This window comes from Mirounga angustirostris, unplaced genomic scaffold (assembly GCF_029215605.1).
Source record: "Mirounga angustirostris isolate CCGP_5_RB_7025 unplaced genomic scaffold, mMirAng1.0.hap1 SCAF_3, whole genome shotgun sequence".
NCBI lineage: Eukaryota > Metazoa > Chordata > Mammalia > Carnivora > Phocidae > Mirounga > Mirounga angustirostris.
This window is the reverse complement of record NW_026991711.1, coordinates 174,090,832-174,115,065: the sequence shown is the minus strand read 5'-3', so window position 1 is coordinate 174,115,065 and position 24,234 is coordinate 174,090,832. Positions and strand designations below refer to the sequence as shown.

At 38.8% G+C, this 24,234-nt stretch overlaps 2 long non-coding RNA genes across 2 annotated transcripts in view; one reads left to right on the top strand and one right to left on the bottom strand.

Annotated features, from left to right (window-relative positions):
* Nucleotides 1–1,549: 1,549 nt before the first annotated feature.
* LOC135363918 (uncharacterized) overlaps nt 1,550–24,234 on the top strand; it is a 26,089-nt gene continuing 3,404 nt past the window's right edge. The window contains exons 1-3 of the long non-coding RNA XR_010410285.1: nt 1,550–1,686; nt 2,221–2,347; nt 22,140–22,311. This is a non-coding gene — a long non-coding RNA (uncharacterized LOC135363918). The remainder of the gene's footprint in view (nt 1,687–2,220; nt 2,348–22,139; nt 22,312–24,234) is intronic.
* The window catches only part of LOC123838882 (uncharacterized), a 19,806-nt gene continuing 14,220 nt past the window's right edge, over nt 18,649–24,234 (bottom strand). Inside the window, exons 2-3 of the long non-coding RNA XR_010410286.1 lie at nt 21,866–21,994; nt 18,649–19,789 (exon numbers count right to left, since the gene is read on the bottom strand). This is a non-coding gene — a long non-coding RNA (uncharacterized LOC123838882). The remainder of the gene's footprint in view (nt 19,790–21,865; nt 21,995–24,234) is intronic.

The window sequence follows — 24,234 nt, the reverse complement described above, 5'->3', positions numbered from 1 at the left end:
TTCTGAAGCACTACGATAGGTTTCTATGTATCAATTTTGTTTCCACTGAACAGAAGTGGGAAATACAACGAAAATTGGGGCTATCGCAGTAATCAATCTATGGAACTTTCTGGCAACATGTTTAGAAAATTATGCTTTTTGAAAAATAATTCCTCCAAATACAACATTATTTTGCTACCTAAAACAAATGAATCCTTTATTCCTAATATTGAGTACACATAAATCATTCCAAGTAGGCTCTTTTTGTTACAAAGCTTGATTTTTTTTTTTTTAAAGAAAAGAAGACCCATGTACTGCTTATTAGATAGATGAGGAAAAACAATCAGTCTTTTCAAAGCCAACAATACTTGCAAACTTGAATATATTTAGATTTCTGGGATGGCTGAATTATATAATCAACACGGAAAAGAAAACATCACTAAAACATTCTCTTGACCAAAATAAACACTCCACCCTTCAGCCACTTCCTTATGTTCTCATGCAAGCTGGTGGACATAAAACTATGTACCCTCTCTCATTTGCTCATTATTTGTCATCTAGTTACCATAGCTCATTAGAGGCATCCAGGTCGAGTTTGCCCAAACATGTCAATTAGATGCATTGTTAACAGATGTTATGGACACCTATGATGATTTTATTATCCTCCCATCACCTGGAGCATCATGAAAATGAAATCGTTTCTTTAGAGATTTGTTGCTGAAATGCTCCATAATGCAAAGCAACTATGAAACAAATCTCCTGAATAAGTCAGACAAAATGAAAATAAAAACTATCACCAACATTTAGAAGAGCTGGAGAGAAATGGAATAAAAAACGGTACTTAAAAAGGGAATAAAATTCCCTCAATTTTATACCAGTTAACGATGACAATAAAAACATTAAATCTTGGAGCAAGTGTGAGAGTGACTTCACCAGCTCAGCGGCTACTAAAAATCTCTTTTCTTACCTTAAAATCAAATAGATTGTCAATGCAAACATGGAAAGCCTTTAAAATATGACTGCTTTTTGAAGGGGTAGGAAGCAGAGGATGTGGGTGAGAAAGGGTAAGTAGGCCCAGGGCATATTTATAAGAAGTATATATTTTTAAAACATATTTCATATCATTGGGAAATCTATTAAGTTCACAGACTGATGGTTTTAATGTCCTCAATGTATTCAAAAGATGTTAGGGTATTCTGTACCTGCACTCCCTGGTGAAATGGCATACTACCTAGTCACTTCATTACTTTTTATACTTTAACCTAGGCACTTTGCTTCATGAATCATTATATTAAATCAGTTCTCTTAATAAAACTGCTTGTCAGTGTCTCTCTTTATACAACTGAACAGATGGGATTTACCAATATCAACTAACCAAGAAAATAAACAAAAGCCCTTTTCTTTAAAATGAATAGTAGTATTTACACAATCTATATACACAGTATAGTCAATCCCTGAGAAGCATAAAGAACTATTCTGGACTAGATTAAGTGCCTCCACCAGACATTCTTCCAGCAAAGAAAGAGATAAGGGTCATCTCTTTGAGTGATAGGGAAGTTAGTTTAACAACATGACTTGCCAAGGAATAATTTCACTCTAAATACTTTTTACACAAAATGGTGACTCACAGATCTGGGAGTAAGGAAAAGGGAAAAGTTCTGGGAAGCTAAACAGACTTCACCTTTTACATATTTCGGAGCTGAACTGGTAAGCATGATACATTTTCCTAGCTGGGTATTTGATTCCATGAAAGATACTTCTGTTTTACGAGCATAAGAAATGAGAGCAAGAGAAAGAGGGATGGAGGGAGAGGAGATGAAATGGATATCTTATCCCTAATAAATAGATAATTACTGTATCTACAACTACAGATCATCTTTTAAAAAGATCTCTATGGGTCCCCTGGGTAGCTCAGTTGGTTAAGCAGCTGGCTCTTGATTTTGGCTCAGGTCATGATCTCGGGATCCTGGGATCGAGCCCAGTGTCTCGTTCCCCAAGATCTTATTCTTTACTTGAGATTCTCTCTCTTCCTCTCCCTCTGCCCCTCCCCCGCTTGAACTCTCTCTCTCTCAAATAAATAAATAAATAAATAAATAAATAAATAAATAAATAAATAAATCTTTAAAAAAATAGATCTCTGATTTTAGTAACAAATAAAATACTTAACTTGGAATTATAATCATTTTTCTTATAATCATCTATGAAAGGTCATCAATACACAAGTCATTTCTCTCTTTCCAGTTGCTAAGGCTGAAAAGTGTTCTCTTGGAATTCTGCTTCATTTCCATTGAACCACAGTCCAAGATTGTTGCCTTTGGTTGATGCTGAAAATATATTAATTCCAAGTGAGATACAGATCCTTCTGTAGGTAAGTGATGCTTCATTAGGTCCTGAGAAATTATTGGTCCCAAAAATTTAAGGTGGAAATGCCTTTCTTACAATGCTTCACTTTCCTTGCTTTTTCCCCCAGTACCCAAAGCCAGAGTAGATCATGTCTTCCCCCACTCCCACAGGGTCACATTTGATCCTCAGGCTATTTCAACTCACACTACACACCTCTGAGTCATCAATCAGACAGATGCCCAAGTGACATCTTGATTTTAAAAACAAATTTTGTGGGACCTAGATGACTAACAAAAGGATATGTTTTAAAATTCTGGTACATTCAACAATGTATTTTAAAATAATGTTGAGCACATTAATCAATGACATGAAAATCAGTTTATAATATAGTGTTAGATGGAAAAAGCAGTTACCAAATACTATGCATAAAAAGTACTTATGTAGTTATAAATAGAATATATGCACATACAGAGTTACAGATATCTGAAAAATTGTACCAAATTAATGGTGATTATCTCTTGGTGGTGGAATTGTAATTTTTTATTTTTACTTATTTCAGCCCTACTTTTACTCATTTTTCCATGTAGAAATTATGAAGTTGGTAACAAGATTTCATGTGGCAACTTCAGTGAGAGAATATTAATAGCCATTGTATCAACCTGATGATAAAGCTTTCTCTTTGACTCCCTAGTTTGATTGCTCTTCCTTCAGAAAGCCCATTTCATAGGCATTTAGTCATCATAGGGTGAGTAAGGGTAAAAGGTCAAAATAAATATTCTCATCCTTCCAAATGGACTCTTCACTTCTCATCTCTCCCTAGCAAACACATTGTTGATATAACTGATAATCGGAAGAATTGGAACTGCAAGAATCTCCAAAGAGAACTAACATGTATTGACATGTTTACTAACTCACTAATATGTATACTAACATGTATATTGTAATATATTCCATGTGTTTTATATGCAGTTTCTATGGATTAGAGATTTTAAGGAACGTGCTCAAGGTCACCTAGTTAAGTGGCAGAGCTTGGATTCAAACACAATTCTAATTGACTGAAGACCCCACACCTTTCCTCCAATAGGTACCAACCTCCCCAAAATATTTCTTGCATACCTACTTCATGTCAGACACTTTACATACATTCATCTGATCCTCAAGATAACCTTGATAGATAGCTATAATTATCTTCAATTTACAAATGAGGACACTGGTGTTCAGAGAGTTTAAACAATTTCCCCCAGGCCATGCTAGTGTTGTAAGCTCTACTCAGATTTTAATACTTCAAAGCTGATCCTACTACACCAATGTATTTGCTAGGGTTGTTGTAACAAAATACCATAGACTAGGTGACTTTGTTGTAACAAAATACCATAGACTAGGTGACTTGAACAACAGAAATTAAATTTCTCACTGTTCTGGAAGCTGGAAAACCAAGATCAAGGTGTTGGCAGGTTGGGTTTCTCCTGAGGCTGGTCTCATTGGCTCATGGATTGCTGTTTTCTTGTGGTATCCTCATGGTCTTCCCTGTGAGCACATCCCTAGTGTCTCCCTGAATGTCTAAATTTCCTCCTCTTCTTTCTTTCCAGGGCAATACATATTTATTGATTTTTTTCTGTGTATCATGTTCAGTGCTAGGCATCAGTGATAGGAGGGGAGTGGGGATTCAAAAATGAATAGCACATGGTTCCTTGTTCCAAAAGACTTACAATCTAATAGATAATTTTGTCTAGTTTATTGAGAAATAATTGACATACACCACTTTATAATTTTAAGGTGTACAGCATGATGGTTTGATTTAAATATATCATGAAATGATTATAATAGGTTCAGCTAACATCTATCTTCTCATATAGGTATGTGTGTACACAATAAAAGAAAAGAAAAAAGAAACAAAAATATCCTTGTGATGAGAACTCATGGGATTTTCTTCCTTATGCACTTATCCATTTATCACAGAGCAGTGTTATCTAGTCCTCATGTTGCAAATGACACCCCCAGTGTTTCTTCTAACCTGTGAAACTGGTAAATGTTGATCACCTTCTGCCAATTCCCCCTCCTCCTTCTCTTCACTTCTGATAATCACAAGTCTGATCTCTTTCTCTATGAGTTTGGTTTGGATTCCACATAAGGTGAGATCATACAGTATTTGTCTTTCTCTCTCTGACTTACTTCATTTCTCATTGATGTCTTCAGGGCCCATCCATGTTGTTGCAAGTGGTAGGATTTCCTCATTTTTTTTATGGCTGTATAATGTTCCACTGTGTGTGTGTGTGTGTGTGTGTGTGTGTGGCACAACTTCTTTATCCATTCATCCATCAATGGACACTTAGGTTGTTTCCATGTCTTGGCTATTATACATAATGCTGCTATAAACACAGGGGTGCAGTGCATTGTTGGTGGGATTGTAAATTGGCACAGCCGCTGTGGAAAGCAGTATGGAGAATTCTCAAAAAATCTCAAAAAAGTAGAACTATCATATTATCCAGCAATTCCACTCTGAGGAATATATACAAAGGAAATGAAAACACTTAACCCGAAAAGATATCTGCACTCCCATATTCAAATATCCTCTTCTTATAAGGACACCAACAAAATTAGATTAGTGCCCACCCATATGACCTTAATTACTTCTTTAAAGTCCCTGTCTCCAACTGCAGTCACACTCTGTGGTACTGGAGTTAAGACTTGAATATATGAATTTGGTGGTGGGGGAGGGGGAGAGGGTTGCACAATTCAGCCCATAACAATCACCCTACAAGATCATAATACAGATCTTTTATAGACTGTTTTCAGTTCAGGTTTCTACCTGTTCCAAGGACTGTAAGCTTCTTAATCTATATGTGTACATAATTCCAACATGCATTACATATAAAAGTTTATAAATACACTCATTGTAGAAAAGAGTGAATAGAAGGGCTAGAGGCAGGAGGAAAGAATATTTAGCAGCAGCCTAGCTCACTGTGCTGAAAAGGAAGCGATTACACCCATGCTTACAATGGTGTATTGTTCCAGCTTCCAGAGGGAATAGCAGAAATACAGGGCCAATCCTTGCCCTGTATTGCAGAAAGCTCAATCTATGCCCTGGGGTTGGGTGGGGTGATGCTTTAGGGATGTTCATGGCTTCCAGACATACCACCTCCTCACATCCTGTGGGGGAAACTACAGATGAATGAGTCAGCGACTAAGTTGGGAATCAGCCCAGAACTCCTAGAACAGTAGATTCAACATGTAAAAAATGAGAATAATCCCCCACAATCATTTCACCATGAATCAGTTTATTCTAAAGATATGATTCATTCAAGATAAAGCCAAATCCTCCATCTACACACTTTTTGAGCCATTAGTAAAAAAACACATATGTAAAAATATATATATGTTTAGGACATTTCTCTTCTTTATACTTCTGGCAAATATAGAAAGAACACAGGAATTCAACTCAGGAGAGAGAAGAAGAGAAAGAAAGAGACGAACCATGAGAGACTATGGACTCTGAGAAACAAACTGAGGGTTCTAGAAGGGAGGGGTGGGGGGATGGGTTGGCCTGGTGGTGGGTATTAAAGAGGGCACGTTCTGCATGGAGCACTGGGTGTTATACACAAACAATGAATCATGGAACACTTCATCTAAAACTAATGATGTAATGTATGGTGATTAACATAACATAATAAAATAAAAAAAATAAAAAAATAATAAAAAAGAGTATAAATATTCATAAAAAAAGAAAGAAAGAAATACAGAGCTATACACATGCACATATACAAACTCACATATATACATATCACAAGATGTGTAAAACTAATCAATGATCAATGTATTGATTGTATAGATACACAGTTACTAAGGAAACTTTTGAAATCTAGACCATCGACACTACTTAACTTCGTAAGACATTTTTCCATTCTTTTTCCCCTTGTTTAGTGTAGACTTCATTTAAGAAATCAATTACTAAACAGACTTCTAAAATCAAGAGGAATGTCAACAAAATTATGTAGCTAACAAAAAGGTCAGCATGTTTCTGTTTGCTTATATTTGTCCTAATGGTGAATTTAATTGTTTCACTAAACTGGCTTGTCATTAGAATATTTGTTAATATAATACAAATTAATTCAAAAGGATTTGGAAAAGATTTCCAGAGAAAAAAGCTCAACTTGAAGCAATGTAGCTAGATGGTCCAAATAGTTGATGTCACTCTCTACTTTCTACTCAAGAAAAAAATAAAAAAGCTTTCTTTTGTTAAGTACATGATTTTATGCCAACAAAACATTGTTTTCAGCCTTGCAATGATTTAGTTTCCAATGTAGGATTGCAGCCACTTACTTTCCATAGAGCTAGGAACATAATGAGAGGATTCATACTTTGGGACATTCACTCAGGTTATTACATTTTAGCCTTGGATCAGAGGGTCGCTCATTCTCCTGTATGTGTGCTTTGTTTTTTTTTTTTTAAGATTTTTTTTAAAATTTTTTATTTGACAGAGAGATAGAGAGAACAGGTAGGCAGAGAGGCAGGCAGAGGGAGAGGGAGAGGCAGGCTCCCCTCCGAGCAGGAAGCCCGATGCGGGGCTCGATCCCAGGGACCCTGGGATCATGACCTGAGCCGAAGGCAGCCGCTTAACCGACTGAGCCACCCAGGTGCCCCTATGTGTGGGTTTTTTTTTTTTTAACATTTTTTTTTATTCTTATGTTAATCCCCATACATTACATCCTTAGTTTTAGATGAAGTGTTCCATGATTCATTGTTTGTGCATAACACCCAGTGCTCCATGCAGAATGTGCCCCCCTCAATACCCACCACCAGGCTAACCCATCCTCCCAACCCCCTCCCCTCTAGAACTCTGTTTGTTTTTCAGAGTCCATCGTCTCTCATGGTTCGTCTACCCCTCCGATTTCCCCCGCTTCACTCTTCCCCTCCCGCTACCCTCTTCTTCTTCTTCTTTTTTTTTTTTCTTAACATATATTGCATTATTTGTTTCAGAGGTACCGATCTGAGATTCAACAGTCTTGCACAATTCACAGTGCTTACCAGAGCACATACCCTCCCCAGTGTGTATCACCCAGTCACCCCATCCCTCCCACCCCACCCCCCACTCCAACAACTATGTGTGTTTTTGATTCCTGTTTCAGTGAACAAGACTGAAAAAGAATCCTGGAAGCAGCCTAATACCTCCAGCATTCTAACAGCTGATGAGCTGGATTGAAAGCCCAATCATAAAGCCCTCAAACAAGATACCCTAACCAACTGGGTCATGGATTCTCTGTCCACTGCCAGTCATTAACTTCGGCTACAAAAACTTGGAGGGAAGAGGCTTCAGCCAGCTCGTCAGTTTCAACAAGTTATGTAATTAGCATGGCTGCCTGAATTTTAAACGTTTTTTAAAAAAGATTTATTTATTTATTTATTTTAGAGAGAGAGAGAGTGAGCATGGTGGGGAGGGCAGAGGGAGAAGGAGAGAGAGAATCTTAAGCAGACTCCCCACTGAGCACATAGCCTACCTCAGGGCTTGATCTCATGCCCCCCTGAGCCAAAATCAAGAGTTGGATGCTTAACCAATTGAGCCACCCAGGTGCCCCTAGACTTGTAACTGCAGTGCCAAATTTAATTTTTCCTTGAGTCAAATATTTAATCACATAGTTTCTTTAGGTCTCCTTGACCTTGGAAGATTTAAGGAATAGATTATATGAGGGAGGAAAATAAAGTGGGGAGCATTACCCCAAATTTAGAAATACCTCTGTATCTTTTGGGGACTAGAAGAAAGGTCACAAAACGACAGCATGGCATACAATTTAAAAAAAATAATAAAATGGTGAAGCTGGTTCTGAAGTTTGTCATTTGCATCTTTAGGGTCCCCTTTCTGCTTTTCCTTCCTTCTCTGACATTCCGTAGGTTCCCTTATGCTTTTCTAACTTATTGTTGTAACAGTGAGTGACTTGCTGTTTTATAACTCTTTCCCACCGTTTTTGGAGTTCAGTGCCTGTCCCTCCTCACTGAGGAGCTGATAGAACCCTCGGTAGGGTATGGTCAAGGCCATGCCGCCCTGCTGATTCCTTTTTAGCTCACCTTCTTCCAAGGTCACTCCTGTTCTTGGTCATCTGTCAGTGTCTTCCGTATCCCATGCTAATCCCTGGAAAGAAGAATCACTTCCCTGCCAAACAGTGGACACGTTACAGACGTGGATTCTCAGTCTGTAACCAATTGTTCAAAATTTAGACATAAACATACAGAGTTTTCATCAGCTGTGTTTCTGTAAGGGCCCAACTGCCTCCCCACTCATTTTGTGCTTCACATATTCCTGCCAGAGCCAAAGGTTTTACATTACTCTAATCTGGGAGAATGCCTTCTTTATCTTTTCTTCTGTGCTGGGTGGAGTTTTATAGGCTCCTCGAATCCATGGTGGGGAGAATACAACTTCCAGGCTGAAATATTCCCTAAAATGGTCTCTCTGGCTGTTCTCTGGCAACCCTTGTGTTTGTTGTTTCTCTAAGGAGATGCTGTTTCATTGATTCTTACTCACAGTGTATTATGCTCTCTTACTAAGATTTAGGTTTAGCTAACCCACAAAAATGAAACCTACTTTAAATAGCTGGAGAGAATTCAGCCAGCTCCTTTCCTTCACTCCTGTTTTCCTATCTCACCCCTCTGTGTTAAGATGTCTGCAGTATAAAGCCCATTGGAATTGTGTGTCCATGGCCCACATTTTGTGCCACAAATCTTGGCCTTCTCCACATCTCCTTGGGCTGCTTCAGCCAGCGAAAATGGTCATGCCATCTTCCTCCCCAAGCAACCCACTGCTGTAGGGCTCAGAATTCTGGAATGGGGGCATGATTCAAACAAGGAGCAGATTGACTGGGTAGAACACTTGAACAGAGCAGAGAACTTGAATTTTGGAATTCAGATTATTGCAAGGTCCAGAATCTGTGTGAATATGTATGAATGCGGGTGAGTAGGATGATGACATAAGTAATTTATTGATCTATATGAACAAGGAAAGCTGTTAACATTAATATTGATTATAAATAATGGATAAGTGGGAAGAAAAACCTTAAAATTTTGATTTGTCTTAGTTGTTACAAAGTGTATCTGCTACACTAGAATTTCTAGCATGTTTAATATTAATTGAGTACTTTCCTTCCTAAAACCCAATTCTTCACAATTCCTACTGCGCTAGTTTTCTTCAGCCTCTCCTGCTTGGTCTGTTTCACTCATTCCTCCCATTCTCTCAACCAAAAAATACTGGCATGATTAAGATTCCTTTCTGGTCCCTCTTTCTTCTTTGTTATTTGCATTCTGAGTGAAAATAAATTCTATTCACATAGATTTAAATACTTTCTAGATACTGGAAATCCCCAAATTTATATTCTAGTCCAGACTTTGATTCTGAGCCTCAAATTCAAACAGCCAATTGCAGGCCGTTATCTGAAGTTGGAGAACTCATCCAAAATGGAATCCTCAATATTTTCCCTAATCCCCACTCCCACCCCCATCTACCTGAACCGTCACCTGATAGTCCCTACCTTAGGAAATGGAACAATCCAGAAATCCAGTTACTAACATCAGAAGTCTGGGGGTCATCCTGAGCAAACACTGATGGTCCCACCTACAAAATACATTTTTATTCAAAAGTTCTGACCTAAATTACTGAAATATGTACCTAATTTGTATCCTTATTTCTTCGATTGAAGCACCTCTCAAATCTATTCTCCACACAGTTGCCAGATGATTAGTGCTAAATAGGAATTTTTCTCATGTCCTTCTCTTGATTAAAAACCTTTCAATAGCTTCCTATTTTATCAGAGTAAAACCCAAACTTTTTCCCATATCTTACAAAATTCCCCATGGCCCTGTCCTTCCTCCCTATTTTAGAGTACCTCACTCTTTACCTAAGTCCCATCACGCCTGCCTCTGTCTTTTCTGGTTGCCTGAAAGGTTTTTTTCTTAATTCATCCATGGTGACTCTTTCTCACCCTTTGAGTCTCTGGTTAGAAGTCATTAATTTTACTCAGTTGTGTGCTTACTCTGCAAAGGTGGGGATCCTGACTGCCCTATTACTTGTGTTCACATTGCCCAGCATGGTGCATGGTACATGGCAAGTATTCAATAAACACCATTGAATGAATGAATAAAAGAATGAGTGCCAAAATTATACAATAGATTATAGGACAATAGCAAAAACTAAAATGGTAATTAAAATTAAAAGGCAATTATTTATGTTTACTCTCATTTAGCCCAACTATGATTAAGCTTAATTTTCAACATGCTAGAAAAACCTTGTTCTTCATTCTATGTGATCCCAGTAGAACACTCTATATACCTATGACATGCATATGATTAGTATTCATGTCTGTACAGTCTGTCACAGTTAGTTAACCATGCCTGAAGGTTGTTGGCTTCCAAATCTTAGAAAGAGAAGAAATACTGATTTTATTTGGGAGAGCTTTAGATCATTTTGGCAAATGTGTGCATTTACAACTTTGGCAAAAAAAAAATACACTTTTATTGACCTAATATCTGTACAGATCAAATGTTATAGCAAAAGTATTTATAAGCTTGTAAATATTACTATTGGTTATCCTGGGGATGGTTAAAAGAGGTCATTCCTTTTCATTCTTGATGCCAAGTCTTCCTCAGAGTGCCACTTTCTCATTTTTTTGTCCCCTATCAATTATTAGTTTGGTCCCAATTGTCATAGGCTGAAAATAACCATGCTGAATTTCATCCTCTTTTTTGTATACTGAGGGACCTCAGCATAAAACAAAGAATGTACTGTTTATAAATCTTTATTGGCTGGACACAAAGATAGCAGCTGCTAACAGTTAAGCATTGGGAGACTTTTACTTCCTTGCCCTCTCCTTTTGGTGGGTTAAATCCTCTTCTGATGAACCTACAAACAACTCAGTTGATAGAGATTTGGCACATTCTCTAAGTCTTACTTTGACTAATCTAATTTTCTGCAAAAATATGCAAACTTGCCTAGGTTTGCTTGATTAGTACATTTTGGATTTTCTTTATGAAGAATTTTTTTTATTTGATGAATGTATGGACTGTTAGCTGGTGAATGATTATAAAAGGCAATACTTTTTACTATTCTCCTTTTAGGAGAAACTCTTAAAAAAAAAAAAGCCAGCCAACAATAGCTTTTAGTTTAAGCCTTTAGAGATATGAAAAACTTTATAAGATCATGCATATTGCCCAGGACAAGAATAAAAATGGACTGTGCTCTTCCAAAATGGAAATTTCTACTAAGGAACATTTCACCATAACCTCTAAAATTATTAATTAGTCGGCCTACTCACTCATGGCATTAACTTTTCCACTGGAAGAGAATTTCTAGCCAGGTTTCCATGAGTTAATGTAATGTTTACGGGGGATGCACATGAGAAAATGCTGTGGAATAAAATTGATTGAATGGAACTGAATCAAATGAAGTGCCATAAATAGGTCAGATTCAGGACATCATAAAGACTTCTTAAGAACTGTCAGGGTTACCATAGCCCTCACCCTTAATCCTAGCTTGACTGCTAAATAAAAATACTTTATGAACAAAGATTTTTACAAAAACATACCCAAGAAAATAATTGTGTATATTACAGGAGAGAGAAAAGTTTTTCTTAACCCTCTTAGGGTTGCTGGCTGGACCTGAAAGTTAAACTGACAAAGATATTATTAACAAAAGAATGTGTATGTGATACAGGAACCAAAGAAACCCAAAGTAACAGTTAAACCTGTGTATTTTTATGCTGGGTTGATGAAGAGTGAACAGAGTGTTAGAATAAGATAGGTTAAGGAGTATGTAGTAAGCATAGTAAACTGGGGGAAACTTAGCAAGACCTGTTTCTTAGAATCTTCCTTGGTGTCCCTTTGTCTTCAGAGATAAAGATGTTCGTTTTTCCTAAGTAGAGGGAGGTTACCTCTCACATGAGGGTTTTATGACCTATTTCAGGGAAGAAAAGTCATAGTGGGAAGGGTGTTGGTCAGAGTGATCTTCTTGCTTCTGTCATCTTCTCAAACTTCTTTAGCATAAAATATTCAATATGCCAAGGGCACTATATTTGGGGAGGTAGCGTGTCCTGAAACCCATTATTATCAAGAAGAAAACCACATATGATAGTATCCAAAGGGTCCCAGGTGATTACACATAAAGATATACACGCACAATAACAAGACAGGCATATTCCCTTCTTTAGTTTCTTTTTTCTTCATTGGAATGAAGCACTTGATTTCTTTTCATAAACAATAGAATGCTAGAGCTGGATGGAATGGTCCTTGATGTTCATTAATCCAGAAACAGAGACCAGGGAATAGAAATGATTTATCAGGTGAGGCACATCTACCTGGCAGAGGTGATGGGTTTAAAATTCCTGACCCCCAGCTCAGTGTTTTCTCAATTACATCGTGCTTTCTCTTGGCACATTTTCTGACTGAAGGAAGATGTTCAAAGAGGAACTTGAAAAGAGTAAATTGAATTGCCAGATGGATTAATAAGAATGGTTTTCCATATGTGTTCTAGGCTTTCTTCAAGGGCTTCTGTGAAAGAATTGAATCCTGATGCCTAAGGCTTCCATTGTGGGTAATGAATTGATTCCCCCTAGCCCCACCCATGCAGGTAGCCAAAGACCATCCTTGGGAGAACTGAGAAAATAGTCACTCAAATCATTTCCTGTGTTCTGTGGTTCAGCCGAGACATGCCAGTTGAGAAAGAATTGAATCCTGTAACACAGAAAACAGATGAGCAGTAGGTAGGGAATGGCAACCAGAGGTAGAAGATTTAACAAACTAAGGAAGCAGCTTGGTGTAGGGAGACAAGGTGAGAACATTGGCTTTGTGATGACCTGAATTCAGTGTAAATCCTATCCATGCCACGGTGAGAAAATGACTTCACTTCTATAAGCCCAATTTTCTTGATCTGTAAAATGGGAATAACAGAGCCTACCTCTCAAGAGCTCTTGTAAAGATCAAGTAAGATAACATATATGAAAGATTTGGACCAATAAAGATACTCAATATATTTAAGGAAGGAGTTTGATTAAAGGGGATGAACACAAGGTCTTTGGAATTGGATATACTTGGCTCATACCTGATGCCACCACTGGGTCTCCTACTAAGGTGCCTGGAGGACATTGTAGAAACTTCATGAAATGTCAGTTTCTAGCCCTTCTCCTCCTGGTTTTACATTTTTCCATCAACTTATTAATACAGAGCAATGGTTTTCAAACTGTTGTGTGCACCAGAATCACCTTTCCATTAATTTGTTAATATACAGCAATGGCTCCCAAGCTGCTGTATATATCTGGAGGACTTGGTGAAACAGATTACTGAGCACCATCCCCAGAGTTTCTGATTCAGTGGGCCTATAGTAAGACCCTTTTGATGTCAATATAGATCTAGAGCAATTACTTTTGGGTGCTGGAGGGTGAAGTCTTCAGCTCTTTGGGCCCTTTTATGGTTTCCAGTTGAAAGCGCTATTAAAATACACCAGCTGAAACATCTTAACTTACTCTGATACTGATAATGATGACACACCTGATTTCTATTCTCAGTTTTACATTGTTTTTAGTTCTCTGTTCCTCAGCATACTGCTTTTGAATGCAGAGCTCGGTTTGAAGACAAAAAGAACAAGAAAATTACTAGGTCAATACTTACTGAACCAAATAATTCATCTCAAGTGAAAAGCATGCAACATATTTTCCAGTTCTATAATTTTCCCAGATTTCTCATTATTTCTTTTTACAGGTGAAAACTTGGGGTAATCAATTAAACAGTAAATCAAATATTGTGATCCAAATACTTTCTAACTCATCACGATTTGGGACAGACAAGTGCTGCGGACCTAGGGCCAACCTTCTCAGTGTAGGCAGTTAGTTGTGTTTGGGTCAGGGGTCAAATTCCGGTGTTCCAGTGCTAGCTGGAGGACATGCTTCATTTGTTTTGTTTTTTACCTGACCATTTTATTTGATGCCGATTATAGACTGTTTGTGCCCCCCTGCCAAATTTCTATGTTCAAAGCCTTAATCCCCAATGTGGTTGTATTTGGAGATGGGGCATCCAAGGAATTAATCAAGGTTAAGTGATATCATAAGGGTGGGGCCCTGATCTTATAGGATTCATGTCCTTATAAAAAGAGACATGATAAAGCATGATAAAGATCTTTCCACTCTCTCTCTCTCTCTCTCTGTGGGGGGAGGGTTGGGGGGGCACAGTGGGCTTGTCTCTCCTCATGCACACACCAAGGAAAGGCCCTGTAAGGACACTGTGAGAAGGTGGCCAACTGCAAACCAGGAAGAGGGATCTCATCAGAAACCAACCATGCTGGGCACCTGGGTGGCTCAGTTGGTTGGGCGACTGCCTTCGGCTCGGGTCATGATCCCAGAGTCCTGGGATAGAGTCCCGCATCGGGCTCCCTGCTCGGCAGGAAGTCTGCTTCTCCCTCTGCCCCTCCCCCCTCTCATGCTCTCTCTATCTCATTCTCTCTCTCAAATAAATAAAAATCTTTAAAAAAAAAAAAAGAAACCAACCATGCTGACACCCTGATCTCACACTTCCAGCCTCCAGAATCATGAGAAAATAAATTCCTGTTGTTAAAACCATACCCGGTCCATGGTAGTTGGTTATGGCAGGCCAAACAGACTACTACAAAGTTTACATGCTATCAATCCAGATTGTTTTTAAAAACTCTGAACTGGTCGTTGTGCTGGGTATTTTCCATTTGCTCCTACAGACCCACTCTCCACCATTCTCCCTCCTCCATTTACCCTAATTGGGGTATTTCATCTGCTTTCTGTTAGAAAAACTGATGAAATGATTGTCAACATCTTAAAAATTGAGAGATTCTGCATGAAAATAAATCTGGATTGTCAGGTAGTCATGAGAAATTAGAAGATTTCACAACAATGCTGGCAACGATGGACTGGCACCTCCCTTTTAGACTGGGCGTTAGCTCTCAAGCTGGCCACAGCTCCCACTTGGCATACTTCACTCGATTACTTTACCAGGCTGGCTTCTGTGGCCATCTGAGAACATGATCCCTATTCCTCCTGAGATGATGGGAAGGGCTGAAAAGTCCAGATGCTTGGAAATCTCTATTACTGGCTGCTGTAGGTGTTGCTGGTCACAGCTCACACTTGCAACCTTCCTAGTACACTGTCCTTGGGTGATCAAAACTGCTTTGCTTGGGAGTGCCTAGGAATTTGCCTCTTTCCCAAGGCAAGACCAGCAATACATTCTAAGCTGGATACCTCTATCTTGGAAGGAGCAATCATTTATGCTAATCAGGACTGACACGTCTTCCAGAGATGGGCTGGCCTTTACAACACACAGTTCTGGTTCATTGGCTTAGTAGCCTGCATAGCATTACTTTGGAACAAGGACCCACTTTATAACCAAAGAAGTGCAATGGTGAGCACAGAACCATGGGCTCTACGGGTCATGCCACATACCACACCATCCAGAAGCTGCTGGTATGACAAAGCAGTGGAATTACCTCTTAAAGACACACAGCTGAGGCCCTACTCTTTAACAGGCAGCATAGAATCTTAACTGATGGTGATTGTATTGGTCTTGTGTGCCTTATAACTAGAAAGTATGGGTCTGGTACCCAAGGGGTGGAGGTAGAAATGACCCCATTCACCATCACTCTCTCCACCCATGATCAGCTTGAGGGAATTTTAGTCTCTGGTTCTTGGAGGGGAAATGCTTCCTCCAGGAGGTTGCAGGAAAAGTCACACCAAACCTAAAGCTTTGGCTGCTATCTGGGCACTTTTTGGGCCAGATCAATGGGCGAAGAAAGGAGTTCCTACACTGATGAGGGAATCTGACTCTGCTGCAAGGAGGTAGGACTATTTCTACGTAAGGAGGGGAAGGAGGAATGTGTATAGCACTTAGGGGATTCACTGGGCCGTCTCTTGACACTCTTGGGTTGTCTTACTGTAGCCAGCCACCATGACCATGACCTAACATAGGCATGGTACTCAGAGGCTCAGGACCCTCAGGAAGGAGGGTCGGGGTCTTCTATAGATTTTCCTGCACAAGGATTCTCATCTCAGGCTTTTTTTCTAGGTTATCCTAAGACAACCTTCTACCCTAAATTATTGTCCCTCTCCCTAATACTATATTAAAACTTCCTGTCTTTCAGCTAACACCTTAAGGGGATTATGTTAGTTTGCTGAGTAGGATCTCAGGGGCATCCAGAGGAAAGAGTGGCCCACTTTATGTCACTGAACATTTTGCCTACGAGCCCTGAGGCATCTGCATATCTTGAAGGCCCTGGAGGCCTATAAAACTATAGGAACAGTTACTCCTGTTGCAAGCAAAACGAAGAACATGGTTAAGCTAATTATCCAGGAGCCTGAATGCATTCTGAATAAATAACGAAGAATAAGGTAGCTGTGTTTTGAAATCAAACTATTTAAATCACTTCTTAAGTGCTCTACTTCATATAGCTTGTGTAGATCTGAATCACAACCTTTTGAAATTGGCAGTAACACTTTATATATTAAGTTTTTTTAGAAGGGGGGAGGGACAGAGGGAGAAGAAGAGAGAATCTTAAGCAGGCTTCACACCCAGCATGGAGTTGGACGAAGGGCGTGATTTCAGAGCCCCAAGATCATGACCTGAGCTGAAATCAAGAGTCGGATGCTTAACTGACTGAGCCACCAAGGCACCCCTAAGCTTTTTTTTTTTTCAGAGCCTGACAGACCTGAAAAATATGAGTTTAATTACTACACAAGAATTTTCCAAGTTAACAACTCTTAGTATAACTCTTTTTTATGCCAACTTGCAAATAAATTCCAAACTGTGATATTCTTTCTCTTCCTCACTTTCCCACTTCAGTCATTTCCCAAATATTAACTATTTCATTGAGTGAGAGTAAACTCTGGGATACAGAGAGAAATTCTTTTCTTAAACATATCTTGTTATGCTTGTCCCTCAAACTGTTGGAACAACTGGTAGTAACACTTTTGGCCTTTACAAATGGCTTTATACAAACACAAAGCACACAACAGAGAAAACGGTGGTATTTACAATGACAGGGAAATTCTAATTCTAAAAATGAAATTTCATTTTATTGGTAATAAAAGTAATAGATGTTGGTGTTTTTCCATAACAGTTACCCAAACTACTTAGTTTTAATATCAGAATGACATTTATTTTCCTCTAAGATTTCCTCTGGAAAAAAAGGCAAGCATTCCAAAAGTGTTTCTACTTTTTTCTTGAAACTATAACACATTATTTGGAAAATAAAGATGTTCAGTGTTTAATATTCAGTTTTGGAAAAGGTTTGTAAATTCTGCTTTAGAAATTATACAAAATCTCTTTAAAGTTTAATTGAAAGCATTATGCTTTCTCCAAATTTTGCTTTAATTGTAGAGGTTTTTCTCAGGGAAGTCTTGGGCTTCTTCAGCTGCGTCCATTTGGAAAGTACTGTAAACTCAATTTGATTGTTATTTGATGTGATTTTTTTTTCAATTGCCTCTCTCTGTGTGATGTTACTCAGTTTCAGAACAATTTTATTTTTCAAAACTCTCTCTCTCTTTCTCTTCCCCTCCTTCCTCTCTCCTCTTCCATTCCTGGACAATTCTATCTGAATGCTGTTCGGTGAGGCTGAACAAGTCAGTCCTGTGTTTTAAACACAGGTGGCAGCCAATAATGGCCCAGAACAGGGTGCTAAAGCCCGAGAAGGTGAGGAGGACATCCATGCATGCAGGCACCCACAATGGGATGACGGAGCCTGAGTTGGGTGAAGAAGGGCCGCCGTGGGGGGTGAGAGCCTGAGCAGTCTGAACAGATCATTCTCGTGGGGAATGGTGGCCCAGAGCAGGGTACTGAACCCTGAGCTGAGTCAGAAGGACATCCATGCAGGCGTTAGCCCAACATGGAATGTCAAGTGAGGAGAGTGTCTACACAATTTAGAGGGTGGGAATAACTGACACAGAATTTTAGAGCCTGGACAAATTGGAACTGGTCCCCACAGTTGAGGAAGGGGGAGAGGTTCTGTAGCCCTGGCCTGGTTTGCCACATCAAAGTCAGAGTTTGTGTTCACACAGGGTAGCCCATAACAGGGTACTGGAATCCAAACAGGTGAGGAGGAGGGCATCCACATGGGGAGTGTGTGTGGGGGGTGGGGAAGGGTGTTATTGAATTGTTTGCTAGGATTTTGTTGAGATTTTTTGTATCTATATACATCAGAAATATTGGCCTATAGTTTTCTTTTCTTGTAGTGTCCTTGATTGTGGTGATCATTTCACAATACATATATGTATGAAATCACCACACTGAACACTTTAAACTTACACAATGTTATATGTCATTTATATATCAATACATCTGGGAGACAAAAGTGCCTTGGTCACAAAAATCAAGGAAAGACCAAAGAACTGTTCTGATTTGACATAGTCTCTGGAGATAACTAAATGCAACGTGGGATTCTGATTTGGTTTTCTATACAGAATGTTATTAGGACATTTGGCAACACTTGAATGGATTTTGAGAATTAAAGCATCATAATAAAGCAATGTTAGTTTCCTAATTTTGGTGATGACATTGTAGTTATGTAAGGGAATGTGCTTGTTTGTAGGAAATATACAATAAGGTTTTGGGTATGATAAAGTATCCTACCACCAACTTATTCCCAAATGGTACAGAGCAGGAAAAAAAAAAAAAGAGAGAGAGAGAGAGAAAGAAGAAGAATTCTTAGTACTGTACCTGCAATTTTTCTGTAAATTGAAGACTGTTTCCAAGTCAGAAATTTTTTAAAAAATTATCTCTCATGACTTTTAATACAAAAGAAAAAAACATTTTCTTATAATTAGAACATGCTGTTCAAATTGCCACAATAATGGATTTTTCAGGAGGCTCTGAACAGCAAGGAGGTGAGGGAAAGATGTGAGGGAAAGATGAATAAGAAGTCCAAAGACAGTGCAGAGGACAAAACTTTCTCTTCATCCTAGTGCTGGTCATGCATACTCAGTAGAGTAAAAATATTACCCGAGGCCTCTTCCCTCTTCCTGTCTGAATTTCTCATGACAGATCAAAATGTGTTTTAAGCACTGAATGGAAAATTAATCAAACAGGATAAAAATACATAACAGAGATTTTTCCCTCTTCTATTAGTCCCCATGGTTTTTTAGTAAGGTGTGCAACTGCCTAAAACCAAAACTTGGTGCCATTCACCCAATGAATTCGAGGAACTGACTTATATGAAAAGCTGTGAGATGACCACTGAGTTTAAATCACATGGGCCCTGACAGCAAAGTGATTAAAGTCAAGAATGTAGAAAGCAGTCTCCATTCAAAGGGCTAAAAGTCTGTCCTAGGCAGAAACACATCCAATGAACGGGTCCATCGCTGCCTCTGCAGGTTTTATTCTTTGATTTTTAAAACGTTCTGATTTTTCGAAGTTTGCTCTATCATGTAATTCTTCCAATATAGTATTACATCCGGGAATCGTCAGAAAGGAAGTACTTCGCCATTTACTACAAGACATGGGCAAAGGATTTTTGAGAGGTTAGTAAGAGGCAGGGATTCTGTTCTCTCTACAGGATTCCTGTAACTTAGGATTTCCCCTCCTATCACTCACCTCCTTCAAACTCGGTGAAAGGGCACTATATGGATACACTAATAGAATTGCATAACTGATCCAAGATAGCAAAATATATTAAGCTATGATTTATACTTAATTTTATTATTTTGTTATTATATACTTATTACTATATTATTACATAGTAGATAAATTATATAATCATATCTAATCATATATAAATTATATATAAATGCATTATATTTTTTGCAAATAGAAGGGAGCAGTGTGATAGGCAATGCAAAATGGTAGATAAGCTAAAAATAATACTGAAATATATTTTCATTCCACCTTCATTTGGGTGAAGTAAACATTTGATAATGCACACCACTTGAAAAATGATGAAAATGCAGGGTATGGGGTGGGAAAATGGGGAGGGAAAATGTGTGGGCAGGGTACCCAGTTGGAGAACATGGGTTCTGGATCAGACAGAACTAAGACGAAGTCTGGCTTCACCCCTAGTGGTTATCCAGCAAGTTACTTCATGTCTGCGAGCCCTAGTCTCCTCACCCATAATAGGAGTTACACTTCCTCATTCTAGCATTAAAGAGATAACGAGCAGGTAGTCTCTAAGTAGGCAACAAATGGTCACAATTTTCCAGAAAAAAACTGCCCCAGTCCAACCTCCCTTCTGATGCTGCCCACCAGCCCCAGCCCCCAATGCCCTTGCTCCAATAGTAAGGAGGACAGACAGCATTCAGCCTTGATTCGCAAAGAACTGCAACCTAGGAATAGTCCTCTTTCTCTCATCTCACTTCCCATCACATTCACAACCCGTTTGAGTGTATCACTGACACGTAGGAATTACGGATATAAAGTTCAGAAGTTTTGATATTATAAAATACTAACACATATAAGATTTTATTTTCAAAACAGGGTTAAACTAAGGTCAGCTAGTCACTGCCACTTTTTGTTTTCTATCTGAATTCTCTCAGACCTGAGTTACATCAAAAATCCAACTTGAGGTATCAGACATCAAAGCCCTTTTCACACATACGCACCCACTTCAGCATCCCTAGCAGGAGGGTGCAGTCCAAAGAATCCTGAATTCTTTTAATCCCGGAGGGTTTACTGACTCAGCAGAAGTCCTAGAGGAACCTTGCACTTGGACCTCTCTCTTCCCACCGCTTTATCCTTAATGTCTGCTTTCCTCCTCCTCCTGAAGCTATCATGTCAGATTGTGACAGTATCTTGACCCTGTTCTTCTGCAATTTTTGTAAAATGCTTTAATTGCTGACGACTGCAATTTCTTCTCACATGTGCTTTCAAAATCTTTGCTTGTGAAATTATCTTATCTGTGAAATTGTAGCTAATCTAACTTCCTAAAACAGTCCTCTCATTCTGCCCTGTTTTGTATTTTATGTAAAGCCAAGTCAAATTCAGAACCACCCTCTTTCTAAATTTTGATTATACATGAGGATATCTTTGTAACAAGCCCTATTTATTTGGTTCATTCAACCCATTTTCTTTTTCGATCACTCAGTACAGATCTGAGTTGGGAGGTGGTCTTCTACTGAACTTGCTGTAAGTACAAAACATTTATTTCAGCCACAGAGTTTCGCTTAGCATGGAATATTGCCTTAAACATTTATCTCCTCAGCTGGTGAGGATACTCTGAGAATTTCCTAATGTTCTTGTAAATTAAGGACATCCCAAGATCTATTTCAATGAGGTGATTTTCTTACTCCATATTTGCTTAATTTCATGCGTGCAATCTAGTATCCTATTAAGGAAGATAATGTCTGTGGATGAGATAGAAGACAGTAAACAAATTGGCTTCTTAAATCTTCAGGCAGTAAACAAAGACTTCCAGTCTGAGCTCTTTACCACGAACACAAATAACCCTAAACATGCAAATCTGTGTTGGTAAGTCTGAAACTCCCATTCCCTCCAACACATAGAATGCCTGTCTTTCCCTTAGAAGTGACTGTTTAGCTGCTCATGCTATTGTTACCATGTAGTTATCCTTTACCTTCACAGAAAATGCTTTCTGCTCTGTCTTCTGGTTTACTCAGATTTTTTTTCTTGGATAGTTTCTGTTTCTGGGTCTCCTCTTCCCCCAGAAGACATTTCTTTCCACAGCAGAGGAAGGGCCTTGGGTCTGTGCAGAAGAATCACAGAATTTGTGACTTACGGATGGTGAAGAAATTCAAGAAAGAAATTGAAGAGAGATCATGTTGAAGATCATCTCATGTTGGCTATCTTCAGGTATTTTTTTTTTAAGATTTTATTTATTTATTTGACAGAGAGAGACACAGCAAGAGAGGGAACACAAGCAGGGGCAGAGGGAGAGTGAGAAGCAGGCTTTCCGAGGAGCAGGGAGCCCGATGCGGGGCTCGATCCCAGGACCCTGGGATCATGACCTGAGCCGAAGGCAGGCACTTAACGACTGAGCCACCCAGGCGCCCCTATCTTCAGGTATTTAAAAGACTCTTTAACATATATTGATTATTTGTTTCAGAGGTACAGATCTGTGATTCAACAGTCTTGCATAATTCATGGTGCTCACCATAGCACATACCCTCCCCAGTGTCTATCACCCAGCCACCCCATCCCTCCCACCCCCCACCACTCCAGCAACCCTCAGTTTGTTTCCTGAGATTAAGAATTCCTCATATCAGTGAGGTCATATGATACATGTCTTTCTCTGATTGACTTATTTCGCTCAGCATAACACCCTCCAGTTCCATCCACGTCGTTGCAAATGGCAAGATCTCATTCCTTTTGATGGCTGCCTAATATTCCATTGTATATATGTTAAAAAAAGAAGAAGAAGAAGAAGATAGCAGGAGGGGAAGAATGAAGTGGGGGAAATCGGAGGGGTAGACAAACCATGAGAGACAATGGACTCTGAAAAACAAACAGGGTTCTAGAGGGGAAGGGGGTGGGAGGATGGGCTAGCCTGGTGATGGGTATTAAAGAGGGCACGTTCTGCATGGAGCACTGGGTGTTATGCACAAACAATGAATCATGGAACACTACATCTAAAACTAATGATGTAATGTATGGTGATTAACATAACCATAAAAAATTAAAAAAAAAAAAGACTCTTTAACACGTGCCCCTGTGACTTGACATTTGGGGGAACTATTTGAAACCAATGTTTTATTATATTTCATCTGTGGCATATTACTAAATATGATAGGGTTTCTTTTAAATGATATTTATTCAGACCCCTCATTGAACCCTACTTTCAGCTCCTGGGGATACCTGCCTATTTTTCTGAGGTACCCCAGGACCTCTAAAGTGATTTTTATGATATACCACATAACCTAAGTTTTAAATCAGACCTTTCTAAACAGTACCTTACAAATTTTGTGGAAGTCTATCTAGGCATTTTCACATAATCTTCATGAATAGAAAAACTAATTTTATTTGAAAAAATTTGTATGGTCTTAAAAGTGTTTTTCTCATGGCACAGCCTCCTCCTCCCCAGGAAGGGGTAGAGAGAGCAGATCTTTGGTGCATCAGATGCTGTCTTAGCTGCTTTCTATACGTCATCCCAGATTTCCTCACAACAATCTAATGAATTATATTATTAGCCCTGTTTTGCACTTGAGAAACAAAGCCTCAGAGATATGAAGTAGCTCAAGTGGCCGAGCTGGGATTTCATCGGATTCTAATGCTCATGCTGCCTTGAGGGAACACACGTTCTTTAAGGAAGTGTTTCCCTTCCCAAAGAACATCTCCATCTAGAATAGAAAAGGAAAGAGGGAAACCAGTTTATCCTGAATCTGGAGGGAGGACAAAGCTCTCATTCTCCCAAGCTTAGGAGAAAAAAAAAAAAAAAAAAATATATATATATATATATATATACACACACACATATATATATAGTAATAAATTGCTTTTAGTGAAATCTATAAGAGAGATTGTAAGACACCATAAGCTGATGGCTTTGTTTAAATAATATGAGCACCAAACATGCAAATATTTATCACTGTCACTTTCTTATAAAAGCCGCACACAGAATTTTTAAAATGATTATTACACACATCTGTTCCACATCAGTAGTCTTTCTTCCTGTTGGCAGCACTGACATCACAGCATCTTTGTCTGCTATAAGGCACCTCTCTAATTCTTACATGAGCATATAAGGGAACAAAATGGAAGGAAAAGAAGTGTTTGGACATGGTTTGGGGGCCTGGAGCAGTCTGCAGATGAAAAAATTGAGAATCCAGAGAGAAAGTGCCTAACATTTCAGATGGTTGAGGTATCCAAGGCAACAGAGCTGTAGAAATACTCAGGGATAAATAAATTTATAGATTATAATGTTAGTGATGTTAAGATTCTAAGAAGGCCCAATCCAAACTGTTCTATCTGTAATTGATCTGTTGCCTA